Source organism: Eptesicus fuscus, chromosome 14 (genome assembly GCF_027574615.1).
Source record: "Eptesicus fuscus isolate TK198812 chromosome 14, DD_ASM_mEF_20220401, whole genome shotgun sequence".
NCBI lineage: Eukaryota > Metazoa > Chordata > Mammalia > Chiroptera > Vespertilionidae > Eptesicus > Eptesicus fuscus.
Window position 1 is genome coordinate 52,764,796 of NC_072486.1, and position 11,499 is coordinate 52,776,294.

Sequence of the window (11,499 nt, forward strand, 5' to 3'; positions counted from 1 at the left end):
AGGGAGTTCATGTCTGGAGTCTGGTTTTCCTCTGTCAAGTAGGAGGTGAGGTTATTTCTGGGGTCAAGAGAAAAACTTGAACTATTGGTTCTCCATTTGAAAGAGTATATTCACCAGGATTGTCCAGAAAACCAGAACCAATAAAATGTGTGTGTGCGTGTATATTCATCCTATGGAGACACAGAGGCATTTAAAGGAATTGACTCACATGATTGTGGAGGCTGGCAAATCGAAAATCTGCAGGCTGGAGATTGGGAAGGCTTGATGCTGCAGCTCAGCTCTGAATGCAGTCTGAGGCGGAATTCTCTCTTCCTTCTGGAGTCTTCACCCTGTTTTCTTTTAAGGCCTCAACTGATTAGACGAGGCCCACCCACATTATGGAGGGTAATCTGCTTTGCTCAAAGTCCACTGCTCTAAATATTAATCTCATCTAAAAAAAAAAAAACCACACAAACAAAAATACAAAAATACCTTCACAGCAACATCCAGACTGGCGTTTGACCAAATATATAGGTCCTGTAGCCTAAACAAGTTGACACATAAATCTAACCATCACAAAAAGTAGTAACGATCTCACTTATATTAATAGCATAAACATGAGATGGTATGAAGAGAAGACTATGAAAGTGGAGAGAATCCTCTGGATTCTAGGAAGTTCTACCTGGTAGCAAGTGCTCTTTGGACCAAGGGTTTCTAATGGGGTCGAGCTGATAAAGTCAGCATGGAAGAGCCATGGGGGACATTCCACCCAGGGGGCCCACCTCAGCTTCAAGGAGGGTTACCCTGTCAGCATAGAAGGATGGAGCCCTTGAAAGCGAACCTTCTAAATGCAAATTCTGATCTAGAAGTCCCTGTCATTAACGGTGAGACCCTTCCCCTGTCATGCAAACAGCAGGACACAGGTGCATTCAAGACAACAAACTATAGGAGTTGCCTTTTCATGCTTTCTCCTTCCCTATTCTCTATGTGGGTCGAAGGCATCTACGCTTACCTCACTGAGGTCAGTATGATTATTTACTTTGTTTTCAAGGCGGCCTAGAATTTCCAGCTGAGCTTATGCTTTCCTTTGCTCACAAGCCTGAGGCCTTTTCACATCCATCCCGTCCTTGGCAAGAATCCTTGGAGAGTAGCCTGGGACATACCTAGTGGTAAGCCACCTGCTCTGGGTTTCGGGTGGATCTATTCTGGTCAAAGGCTTTGTGATCTGGACAAAGGAACTGAGAATGTGCCTGTCAGAACGTCAGGCAATACTAAATTTGGGGACCAGCTGAATTCTAGCAGAAAATCATACAAAATAAGATTTAGCAACTGGGGGAAAACTGGACCGCAGGGAGGACAATTGGATGAAATTCAGTCGGAGTACATGGCCATGGAATTCTAACTTTAGGACCGCGATTAGCTATGTGACTGTAGCACAGGGATCCGTCCTCAGATAGAAGACTTTTGGAGCCAAAGGAACCTTTCAGAAGAAGCTGCCTCCTAATTTTATAAGCACCAGGGAAAAAAGGTCTTCCAACTTTAAAGGGTTATGGTTCTTAAAATTCATCTTCTCTGAGCTCTTCTGATTCTGTTCCAGATCCTCTCAATTCGAATTCCTTGCATATACCCCTCCAGGCCCCAGAGCCATGCTCAGCACTCGAAAGCTTGTCCTTCACGTGCCTCTGATTCCCCATCTAGATCATCAGCATCTTGACAACAGGACCATGCCTGTGCATCGCTGCATTCCAAGGTCGATGGCGGTGCTTGCTACATAATTAATGGTCAGTAAATATTGGTGAAATAATAACAAAACAAAAAACTCCACAGCTGTTCATTATTATGTTTATCAGAATTTCTCACCTAATACACTCTCCTCTATACACAGCCTAATTCAGTGACTCTTTTAAAATTGTGAAGGTCAAAGATTGAACACATTTCACCGGATCTTTGAGCCACACAGCATACATGGAGAAAAGATACTTTGTGCCAAGACGTTTTACTTCTGATAAGAGAAACGGAAGGCTGCGTTGGCTTATTTTTAAAGTTATACCACCACATTAAGCTTGTGGTCGACTGAAATACTGTTGTTTTCACGTGGGTTTCTGCCAAGCTGCATCTTGAACCCAAAATGTAGGACTTTATCTATATTTTTTGGTTTTAGCTCAAGGTTAAATTCAATAAAAAATCACTTTAAATTTGATCCTGTCAGTGACGACATTAGCAGTTCTTCGTGGGTTCAGATCACTTGGCAAACTTGACATTTTATGTTTTGTTTGTTTTTATCCACTCCTTGGCAATGATTTTAAAAAGGGTTGAGACTAGGACAAAAGTTCCGATAGTAACCATCCCCTCTTATGGTGACTTTACCCTAGAACCATTCATGAAACTTATGGGTGATCAACCATGAACTGAAAAATACACTTCAAAATACTGCCAGACACCCCTCATTTCTCCATCTTACCCACAAAGATCTTATGGATGACATGTTAACACCTTTTTCTAAAGTACACACATACTTTATATACAGGAGCCCCTGAAATTTGCCAGCTAACTAATCCATGAAAATAAATAAAAGAGCGTGTATGGTATAATTTCTTAGCATGCATATGCTGGCCTTGGTACGAATGCCACTTTTTTTTGAAATCTCACAATCCCTTTCCTCTTTTAAATAAATCTAATTTAGACTGTCACCTGGCATGGATGTTGAGCTGACTTTACAAGGTTGGTAGCCCATCTGATGGCTTATCCAATCTCATTGATCTCTTCCATGATTCCTCAAAAGTTACCCATGTGTGTATGAGATCATAGTAGAAGTTCTTGACGCATCCCAGGACAAAGTTATTTAGACTCAAAAACTAAATAACTTTGTTAAGGCGGGCTTTGCTATGCCTGGGGGAACTATCCCACACTCTGAAATGGCAAGGGTCTGCCATCAAAGAGATCAATCATTCCTTCTGATTTTGCCTGAGGTTGCAGAATGAGGCAACAGAACAGGACTCTGTCATCTGCACATCCTCAACGATTAAACACAGTCACCTTGTGAGAAGCTGGCCATCCTTACCTCAGGATCTTTAAACCTTTCCCCTAATTCATAGGAAGAATCTACACACATGGGTATGTTTCTGATCTTTTGATGCTGAACCAATGAAGAGCATGAATGATGCCCACAGTCCAAGAGGCCAACCTGATTGTCGCGAAATACTAAGAACTCAGAAGACGTTCTAGGAAAAAAATGTCAGAACTCGAGGTCCAAGTCACAGGGCAGGCTCAGTCCTTCCCTGAGGACACCTCAGGTTGCTCTCGTGGGCAGAGGTAACCGGACAGTGTCCTGCTGGAAGGACTTTCCCTCTTGCTCCTGTGATGTTTGTTCAGCGTGTCAGCTTTGGAACAAGCTGGGTGACATCCATGTCCCCGTTTCCATGATATGTCAGACAGTGAGCTCAATCACATCCTGTGGTTCAGAACACTAGGCCAGGCTCTGCCTTCCCCACTGGATTCTGGAACTCCAAAAAGCCATACGCCTTCAAAAAGGGACAAAGTAACAAACTCATTTTATGGGAGAGTATTCCAGTTTGAGTCTTTAAAAGGTAGCTTAGAGATGAAGTAGTCACACTGCCTCCTTGTGGAGGTCAGGAAACAGACGTTCAGAGAGGTTCAAAGACGTGACCAAACAGTGGAGCTGCCCCTTGAGCCTGGGCGTGGCAGCCCACGTCCCCTCCACCGTAACATGCCACCCTGGTCCTTTTGCACACGAGTTGTAGTTTCTCTCTCACCCTTATTTCTGCTCTTTCCAATTCGGAGATTTTTTTTTCTTCCCAGACAATCGTAAAAGAGAACAGAGTTTGAGTAGTTCTGGCTTCTGCTGATATCATGCCACACTTTCGAACGATGGGAATATGGAAGGTGGTAAATTTAGAGACAGGGAAGCCAGTGCTGGGCAAACAGTGTTGGAGAGGACAGATGAGGCACAGGTGTAGCACAAAGACACTAGGGAGGTGACTAATGACCACAGAGGGAGGGATGTAGCCAGGGAGTGCTATTGCGACAAGCGAAAGTGATTCTGGGATATATTTATAGAAGGATGACATGCACAGCGCAGGAAGCAATCATTAGGTTACCATCTACATTAGTCAGATACCTATTGAATACGATGCCCAGTTTGTCACACTTTGAAATGTGAGAGCCCAGAGTGGGGAACGAGGTGACAGGAAATCCTTACTTAGACTGAATATTAAAGAATCTGGATCGCTGAAGGCAGCCATTTCACAGATTCCCCCCCTCCCCAACACCCACCATCATCGGATTGCAGGTAGGAGAAAGGAGGATGGAAGGGGAAGGGAGTCATCTCAGCCAGAAATTTCTCTCCAACCTCCTGGCCTCGCATCAGAGAATTTTCAAAACCAATTCTGTCTCTTCCCCTTGCAGTCAAGGTTAAGATCCCCTGCCTGAGCTCTCTCTCTCTGCAGAGACTTGAAGGTCCAGCATAATCAATTCTTATTGATTAAGGGTGGCTTCTCTACCTGTGCAGGGCTCTTACTAAGCTACCACCTCCACAGGCTGGTGACAGGGACTTGAAGAGCGCAGTGGCTGAGCAGACTCGGGCTCAGGGCTGACACCCCACGCTGACCACACGGCCTGAATTGCTTCAGAGCATTGAGAGTGGTGGAAGAGACAGGTCAGCCTGAGACTCAATGCTAGGCCTCTTGTGATTTTATGCAGTAATTCCATATTACTGCATATCTTATGCAATAATTCCATATTTTGGAGAACAGCGGTGGATGCCTTTTGTTGTTGTTGTTAATCATCACCTGAGGACATTTTTTTCCATTGATTTTTAGAGAGAATGGAAAGGAGGGAGGGTTGGAAGGGAGAGAGAGAGAGAGAGAGAGAGAAACATCAATCAGTGTGAGAGAGACACATCGATTGGTTTCCTCTCACACACGCCCCAATCAAGCCTGGGGATCGAACCTACAACCCAGGTACCTGCCTTTGACTGGGAATAGAGTCCGTAACCCTTTGGTGCACGGGCTGACGCTCCAACCAATAAACCACACCAGCCAGGGCAGGCGGTGATGTCTTTAAAGCAAATCTTCTCTGTCATGTCTTCTTTGCCTTTCTATAGGGATTTCAGGCTTTAATCTTCCCTGAGAAAAGGAAAAAGAAAGACATGCAAAGGAGAAAGAGCATCATAGGGGTCAAATACTGGGTTCTTGCAGGCCAGAGACTGTAGGAGGAAAAGTGGGGTGCTGGCTTTCACATCCCCAAAGAAACCCCAGAAAAGTAAGTAAATATGAGGACATTGCGTCCCAGCTGCACTGGGAGGACTCAACAAGCCAGGTCCCCAGGGGCTGACCCTGGCGGCCAGATGGTCCTTGCTTCTCCAAGGAGCAGGGCTCTGCCTGCATCTCTGGTCCTAGAGCGTGGGGGCACTTTTAGCGAGAGCTCTGGGGCACACAGGGCCAGTCTGAGAATGGCCTGTGGAAACATCACACATATGCAAACAGAATTGCAGAAGCTCAAGTGTGTCAACATCAAGAGGCCATAGGTTTGGGCTCTCTGTCTAGACCTGAGATTGAATACTGACTCTGTCAATTCCCTCCCCCCGGCTCAGGATGAGTCTCTACTGCGTCCAAGGACAAACCCACACACCTTCCAGAAACTGCTAGTCTCCTACAGGATCAAACCACACATCTGGCGGTTTTCACCTAATACTTTACCTTGTACATCTTTCTATCCCAACACACTGAGATTGACCTTGGTTGTTTTAACAGCTGTACGGTATTCCACTGTGTAGCCATGTTCACTTCTGCCATTTCCCAAGAAGGAATGTCAATTTGTTTACGATTCTTGCTATAGCAAACAATGCTACCATGGATACCCATGTGTAAACATCTGTACATGAATATGGCTGTAGGAAAACTCCCAAAGAGAGAATTGCTACAAGTGACTTACCACTTCTTATGTTGTCAAATCGTCCCCTAGAGAGCCTCCACCGATTTGCTACCCACCAGCGGTCCCTAAGAAGTCCTCTTTCTGAAAGGCACCACGCAGGAAGGATGTGTGTGGAGGAAAGAACTAAAAATGTCCTTTGTCATCCTTTGACTCACCCACAAAGCATTGTTGGTGCTATTTTGGGGGTCCTTGGGTGCTGAGTCCATTGAAGATGAGAGCACAGTTGTGCTTTTTTTTCGGAAGGGACATCTGTCAGAATCGGGCTTATTTTTGGTAGCTCAGTGACACACTCCCTGCTTTTCCAGGGGATTCTTGGCTTCCCTCAACAATGACCCATTTGTGGCTGAATATTTAGTTGTCCTCTCTGCTCTGATGTCTGTTCTAGAAACTATTTTGTCGGCTGATAGATTATTTTCCAGCAAAAACTGTGGATGCAAACCCCACAAATTAGGATCTTACACTGTTATTTGTCTGGGAAGGGTACATGGATAAACCATTTTTTTTTCATTTCTTTTTAAGCTTTTACATATACAAAGATGAATACAGAAGTAGAGAAAAAAACTGATCATTAATGACCAACTCATGGCCCATCTTGTTTATCTCTATCCCACCTCCAATATTTTTTATCTCTACTCTTCCCAATTCCCACCTCCTGTATTATTTTCAAGCAAATCCCAGACATCCTATCACTTCATCCATAACTGTTTCAGTGTCTACCTCTAAAATGTAAGGTCTTAAAAAACACATATTCACATTGCTGTTAACACACCTAAATTAACAATAATTTTTTAATGTACCCAAATTATCCAGTCAGTGTTCATATTTTCAGTTTCCTCATAAAATTATTTAAACATGACTTTTAAATGGTAGGAAAATGAATATTCAGGGCCAGGAGGACTGAGTTCGAGTCTCGGGTTTGTTCCTCTCTCCTTGGGCGACTTTAGATGATCCCCCTGGCTCTTTGTTGCCTCCGTTTCTCAGAAATTGGGGGCTGGAAGAGGCCAAACAACCCAAATACTTTCAGATCATGCTGACGATGAGAGGAAAGAAACAGAAAAAAATAAAATTCCCACTCCATGAATTGAAACTAGAGTGAAATCTAATTCTGCATAATCGTGACCAGATCAATACGTGTCTACTAAAGTCAATAAAAGTTACAAAATCTGTCTGCTCTTATCCCCGTGGGAGAGACATGTTAGGGTCAGGTGATCCTTATCTTCCCCTCTTGGCAGATAAGTGATTTTCAAGATAAAGTAGACATAGGAGCTGCTTTCATTTTAAAGCTCATAATCTTAATGTAGTGTTTGTGTAAACCTCATAGATCCTCCTTCAGAACATCCTCCTGTGGGGTTAGGAGACGACAGGGAATGGGGCAGGGGGAAGGAAGAAAGAAGATTGCATGTCTATGATTCTGGAAGTCCAGCAATGCCATTGGCCGAATGAGATAACGTATGCATACGTAAGTGATAAAGTGCAAGAAAACTGCTATTAGAAAAGCACATATTAGAGGATCTCCAAATGGAACCAAGTAACTCCTCGCGTTTTCCCACTGAATTTCTATTAGCAGATCAGACTCCTTTTCTAAAGAAGAAGCCACATTCTCTATAAAGTCTAGACAACCAAGAGGATGAAGGGGGAAGGAATAGCCAAACAGAGGCAGATACTGGCAGGAAATAGAAACTATTGCTAAAATCCTTTAAAGTCCTTTTCAAAGAGACCATTGCAAATGCCTTTTCCTCACTCGGTGTTTGTGTGGGGCGGGCAGGTGATGGAGCAGGGAGTCTGAAGGGAGGGAGGGTGAAATGAACAAAAGGGGAATCTGTATTTCTCGGTGGGGTTTGGAGAAGGTGGGATGGAAAACACCCTCCCGGAGCAGGTGGGGTGCGGCACCTGGACAGCTATGCGTCTCTAGCTCCTCAATGCGTGGGATCCTCCTGCAGAAGAGCGGCTGGGGAAGGATGCACTCGGGCACCTTCTCTCTCATTTTTGTTTGTTTGTTTTGCTAATCCTAGCCTGAGGCTCTTTTCCTATTGATTTTTTAGAGAGAGTGGAAGGGAGGGGGGAGAGACAAAGAGAGAGAAACATCGATGTGAGAGAGACACATCGATTATATGTGCCCTTGACTGGAATTGAACCAGGAACCCACTCTGTCTGTGGGCCGATGTTCTATCCACTGAGCCAAACCAGCTAGGGCCCTTCTCTCTCTTTTGAAGACAACGGTGCTCAGGGTTTGAAGAGGCTGGGTTTCTGCTATTCAGACACCTGCAGGGCACAATCTCTGCCCTTCATCCGAACACAAGTGCCCACACAGGCAGATGTGACACCTTCTTTTCCTAAATGCATGGAGGTGAAGAATCTTGTTTCCTGGGGGTGGGGGTGGGGGTGGGGAGGGAGAGCTGCACAGTGGGGAGCTGGGCTGGGGTCCTCACACAGACCACCTTGGGACAACTCAGGTGGAGCCTGTGGATAGGTGCAGAACCTCTTCCTCGCTGCCTGTGACTGGTCAGAGCAATAAGATGAAGATGCACAATCACCTTGGCAACCAGAAAACAGGCAAAGCTGTTACTTGGCAATTTCCATAGACTCTCCGTCCCCTCCCCGCAACACCCTTTCTCTCACTGCCCCCTCCACACACACACACACAACACTGTCCCCTTTAATATGCCTCTTAGATCACAAGATTCTGTGTGTGAGGAAATGAGGGGAAATGAGGAAAACACAGAGATCCAAGACATGGGGAAGCAGAACGTATTTCCTAAGCACGGGAGGGAGGTGGAGGTTTGAATGACCCCTCCCACTGGTGGCAGGAGAGAGGGGAATGGGACGCAGGGTCAGGGAGACGAGAAAGAGGGGGTGTTAGTAGCAAAGCAGAACACCAGGCAGTTTATTTGTTCATTGTTTCCAGAAACCATGAAAACGGAACAAAAGTCGAGGAGACAAGCAGAGTTTATTCCTGTCCCCATTTCCTTTCCGCCCTTCCTCTGCCCCCACCTCCTTCCCAGAAGGCCTAGTCTGAAAACTTGCCGTAGGCGGTCTTCGCCTCCCCGGTTCCTGCCCAATAGGCACTGACCGCCTTTTCATTCAGGTATTTCACACACATCACTGTGTGCCTACTACGTGCCAGGCGTGGTGCTAGGCTCGCACTGACCGCCTTTTCATTCAGTTATTTCACACACATCACTGTGTGCCTACTACGTGCCAGGCGTGGTGCTAGGCTCGCACTGACCGCCTTTTCATTCAGGTATTTCACACACATCACTGTGTGCCTACTACGTGCCAGGCGTGGTGCTAGTGCCAGGCGTGGTGCTAGGCTCTGGGGGCGACAACGTTAAACACAGGCACGGTCTCTGCCCTAAAGGTGGAGGGGAATGCAGTCAGTGATGGCGCGACAGGTTTGCCCGGTGACAGGTGATGGCTGGAATTAGCGGGGTGATCCCACTGTCAGGTCTAAAACCATGGAATCACACCTGATACTCATATAATATTGTATATTAAATATACTTAAATAAAATAAACAAATAATCCAACCAACAAGCAGGCAGCAAGTAACTGAAACTTAGAACAAAGGTGCATTCATGAAAATCAACCAGGGACACAAAGCCAGGGCCTGATGTTAAGACTCAGAGGCAAGGACTTGTGTTTGTTTGTTTTTCTTTAAACTTTTTACTTTGGGATATTTTTAGGCAGAAGGGTTGAGGTCTTACATACCCTTCACCAAGCTTTCTCTGAGTTCTTCTGAATGGTTCCATTGAAGTATGATTGGTACATAAAGAATCACACCAGGTTTGATTCCGGTCAAGGGCACATGCCTGGGTTGCAGGCTCTGTCCAACGTGCAGGAGGCAACCAATCAATGATCCCCTTTCATCATTGATGTTTCTATCTCTCTCTTTCTCCCCCTTCATCTGAAATAAATAAAATCTATTAAAAAAAAAAAAAAGCCCTGGCTGGTTTGGCTCAGTGGATAGAACGGCCTGCGGACTGAAGGGTCCTGGGTTCGATTCCAGTCAAAGGCACAGGCCTGGGTTATGGGCTCAATCCTCAGTGGGGGGCGTGCAGGAGGCAGCCCATCAATAATTCTCTCTCATCATTGATGTTTCTATCTCTCCCTCTCCCTTCCTCTCTCAAATCAATACATATATATATATATATATAAATTTTATTTTAAAATATATTTTATTGATTTTTTTTTTACAGAGAGGAAGGAAGAGAGATAGAGAATTAGAAACATCGATGAGAGAGAAACATCAATCAGTTGCCTCCCACTGGGGATGTGCCCGCAACCAAGGTACGTGCCCTTGACCGGAATCGAATCCGGGACCTTTCAGTCCGCAGGCCGACGTTCTATCCACTGAGCCAAACCGGTTTCCGCAATAAAAATATATTTTAAAAAAGAAAAAGAAAAAGAATCACACAGCCCTAGTCAGTTTGGCTCAGTGGGAAAAGCATCTGCCTGTGGACTGAAGGGTCCCAGGTTCGATTCCGGTCAAGGGCACATGCCTGGATTGTGGGCTCAATCCCCAGTGTGGGTGTTGCAGGAGGCAGCCAATCAATGATTCTCTCTCACCACTGATGTTCCCATCTCTCTCTCCTTCTCCATTCCTCTCTGAAATCAATAAAAATATATTAATAAAAAAAAGAACCACACATATTAAAAGTGCACAATTTGGTGGGTTTGGACATATTCAAACCCCCCTGACACCATCACCACCGTCAAGGTAATAGACACAGCCACCACCTCCCAGAGTTTCCGTGTGTGTGTGTGTGTGTGTGTGTGTGTGTGTGTGAGAGAGAGAGAGAGAGAGAGAGAGAGAGAGAGAGAGAGAGAGATACAAACACTTAACATGAGACCTATCCTTTTAACAAGTGTATGTTGAAGTACACAATTCCTGTCCCACAGCAGATCTCTAGAACGGCTTTATCTTGCATAATTGAAACTTTATACCTGTTGAATAACAACTCCCCCTTGCCCAAGCCTCCTGCTCCTGGCAACCACTCTTGCACCGTCTGCTTCTACGAGGTTGATTATTTTCCATACCTCACCAAAGCGGGGTCTTGCAGTATCTGTCCGGCGACTGGCTGATTCATTTACATATGTCCTCCAGGTCCATCCACGTTGTCACGGATGGCAGGATTTCCTTCTTTATAAAGACGGGATCATGTTCTTTTGAATGTATATGCCACATTTTCTTTATTCCTTCATCCGGCATGGACACTGGGGTTTTTTCCGTATCTCGGCTACTGTGAACAGTGCTGCAATGAACATGGTGCGGATATCAGAACTTAGGTGACACAGCAAAAGCTGCACTAAGAGGAAAGGACTTCCTTTTGCCGAGGTGGTCAGAAAGGCCTTTCTGAAGAAATGTCAACTAAACCGAGACCTGGAGCCTGGGTGTCATGCCACTGGGCCACCGCGGATATTGTCCCGGTTGTCCAGGGCACACATCTAGAGGGTGCCCCTCACACCACAGCCTATTTTGTACAAAAATATGCAGAAGCCCTGAGACCACATCCACTCTCCTACACCCCAGGTGATCTTCTCAAGTGCTTTCCCCACCTTTTCCTTCTC